The sequence below is a fragment of the Rhinolophus ferrumequinum genome, chromosome X (genome assembly GCF_004115265.2).
Source record: "Rhinolophus ferrumequinum isolate MPI-CBG mRhiFer1 chromosome X, mRhiFer1_v1.p, whole genome shotgun sequence".
NCBI lineage: Eukaryota > Metazoa > Chordata > Mammalia > Chiroptera > Rhinolophidae > Rhinolophus > Rhinolophus ferrumequinum.
The window spans coordinates 1,413,384-1,416,939 of NC_046284.1; the positions used below are offsets into that span (position 1 = coordinate 1,413,384).

Genomic DNA, 3,556 nt, shown 5'->3' on the forward strand with positions numbered 1-3,556 from the left:
AAACAAACCTTGAGGGAATTTATTGCCAGTAGACCTGCCTTGCACAAAATAAGTGAAAGTAAAATAAAAACTCCTATTTTTCTTATTCTTAATTGATCTAACAGATAACAGTTTGTTCAAAATAACAATACTGACCATGTATTAAATTATGTATGCTCAGGCTCATACACACACACACACACACACACACACACACACACACACAAACCTGTGTACACACACACACACACAGACACACACACTGGGGGTGCCAAAAAAATGTATACAAGTGGACACTTTGGTTCACATTGCTCAAGCAGTAGTTCACTGTAATCAGAAGTGTCTGGACACTGATGGTAACCACTTTGAGCATCTCTTGTCATTGCAGAAGTCAAACGTGACTTGTATTCATCTTTTGTGATTGGTATATGTTGAGTATTACAATTTTAATATAGTTTTTATTTTTTTAAAAATGTGCATACATTTTTTTGGCACCCCCAGTGTGTGTGTGTGTGTGTGTGTGTGTGTGTGTGTGTACACACACATACACACTCATGTATAAGTGAAATGAATGACATCAATGATACAGAGATAGAGGGAGGAATTTGAAATATTTTGTTATCATAAGGTACTTGCATTATCTATGAAGTGGTATAGTGTTACTTGGAAGTGGACTTGGATTAGATGTAAATGTCTATTGCAAACTCTAGGGAAACCACTAAAAAAAGAAGTATAATTGATATTCAAAGAAAGGAGAAAAAATGGAATTATATAAAATGCTCAATTAAATATGCAAAAAGCAGGGAAAGAGTGGAAGACAAAAAATAGGGACAAAGAACAAGGGCAAGAAATGAAGACAGTAACAAATACAGTAGACATTACTCCAATTATATCGATAATAACTTTTAACATCAATGGTCTAAATACACCAATTAAAAGACAGAGATTGTCAGAATGGATCAAAAACAAGACCCAACTATATATTGTCTGTAAGAAACCCACTTTAAATATAAAGACACATCTGGGTTAAAAGTAAAGAAATGGAGAGAGACATACCACACTAACACTAATTAAAAGAAAGTGGGAGTGGCTCAAACAGAGCAGATTTCAGAGCAAGGAAAGTTATCAGGGATAAAGAGGGGCATTAATTAATGATAAAGGGGTCAATTGTCCAAGAAAACATAATCCTTTATATGTATGCACCCCAGAACAGAGCATCAGAAATATGTGAGGCAAAAACTAATAGAACTGCAAGGAAAAATATGTGAATCCACTATTATAGTTGGAGACTTCAACAACCCTATATCAGAAATGGACAGATCCAGCTGGCAGAAAATAAGTAAGGACACAGTTGAACTCAACAGCACCATCAATCAACTGTATATAATTGACATCTGTAGACTACAGACTACTTCACCCAACAACAGTAGATTATACATTCTTCTCAAGTTCACATGGGACCTTCTGGGTCATAAAACACACCTTAAATTTAAATGAATACAAATCATATGATATCTGCTCTCAGATCACAATAAAATTAAACTAGAAATCGATAACAGAAAGATTGTTGGGAAATCCCAAAATACTTGGATATTAAACCACACCCTTCTAAATAACATATGGGTCAAAGAGTAATCTCAAGAGAAATTTTAAAATATTTTAAATTGAATGAAAATGAAAACAACTTATCCAAATTTGTGGGATGCAGCAAATACAGTGCTTAGAGGGAAATTTACAGCATTGAATGACTATATTAGAGAGGAATAAAAATCTAAAATCAATAATCTAAACTTCTACCTTAGGAAGCTAGAAAAAAAGGGCAAATTAAATCAAAAGTAAGCAAAACAAAATAATAATAATAATAATAATAATAATAATAATAATAACAGGAATCAATGAAACTGAAAACAAGAAATCAATAGAAAAAACTAACCAAACCAAAAACTCATTCGTTGAAAAGATCAATAAAATTGATAAGCCTCTAGTCCTGCTAAAAAAAAAGAAAAGAATGAAGACAGAAATTACTAATATCAGAAAGGTGACATCACTATAGATTACATGGGCATCAAAACGATAATAAAAAATGCTATGGGGGTGGCTGGTTAGCTTAGTCGGTTAGAGCATGGTGCTCTTAACAACAAGGTTGTGGGTTCGATCCCCACATGGGTTACTGTGAGCTGTGCCCTCCACAACTAGACTGAAAAAACTACTTGACTTGGAGCTGATGGGTCCTGGAAAAACACACTTAAAATAAATAAAAGTTTAAAAAATATATGCAATTCGATAAATACTAAAAAAAAAAAAAAAAAAAAAAAAAAAAAAAAAAAAAAAAGGAATGCTATGGACAACTCTTTGCCCATAAATTTGATAACCTAGATGAAATAGACCAATTCCTTGAAAGATGTAATCTGCCAAAACTCACACAAGAAGAAACAGACAATCTAAATAGGCCTATATCTATTAAAGAAATAGAATCAATAATAGCCTTCCAACACAAAAGCACCAGGCTCAGATGGGTTCACTGGTGAGTTCTATCAAAAATTTAAGGAGCCAGCCCAGTGGCTTAGGTGGTTAGAGCTCCGTGCTCCTAACTCCGAAGGCTGCCGGTTCGATTCCCACATGGGCCAGTGGGCTCTCAACCACAAGATTGCCAGTTCAATTCCTCGAGTCCCACAAGGGATGGTGGGCAGCGCCCCCTGCAACTAGCAACAGCAACTGGACCTGGAGCTGAGCTGCACCCTCCACAACTAAGACTGAAAGGACAACAACTTGAACTAAGATTGAAAGGACAACAACTTGACTTGGAAAAAAAAAATTAAGGGAGAAATTATACCAATTCTCTACAATCTCTTCCAGAAGGTAGAAGGAAATATTTCCTAACTCATTCTATGAGGTCTGCATTCCGTCATACCAAAACCAGACAAAAACATCATAAGAATAGAAAACTACAGACCACTCTCTCTTATGAACATAGGTGCAAAAATTCTCCACAAAATATTAGCAAATTGAATGCAACAATGCATAAGAATTATATACCACAACCAAGTGGATTTATCCCAGGTACGCAAGTCTGGTTCAACATTTCAACATCAATTAATGATCATGTGAATAGGTCAATGAAAAATTACGTGGTCATATCAATAGATGCAAAAAATAATTTGACAAAATCCAACACCTATTCATGATAAACACTCTCAGCAAACTAATATAGAGGGGAACATCCTCAACTCGATAAAGAACATCTACAAAAAGTTAACATCATACTTCATGGTGAGACATTCAAAGCCTCTACAATAAGATCAGGAAAAGGGCGAGAATGTACCTTCTCACCACTCCTCTCTAACATTGTACTGGAAGTTTAAGCTAATGCAATAAGACAAGAAAAGGAAATAAAAGGTATACAGATTAAGAAGGAAATTAATAAATTAAATAATATAAATAAGTTAAATTGATAATTAAATGTGTCTTTAGTCACTAAGACATGATTGTCTATGTAGAAAATCTGAATGACTCAACAAAGAAACTCCTGGAACTAATAAATGATTATAGCAAGGTTGCAGAATACAATGTTCATACA

General features: G+C 34.3%; 1 non-coding gene across 1 annotated transcript; it reads left to right on the top strand.

The window, feature by feature from the left end:
* The first annotated feature begins 2,075 nt into the window (after positions 1-2,075).
* Positions 2,076-2,149, top strand: TRNAK-CUU (transfer RNA lysine (anticodon CUU)). Its single transcript has one exon. It is a non-coding gene; the product is annotated as a tRNA-Lys (tRNA).
* Positions 2,150-3,556: the final 1,407 nt, after the last annotated feature.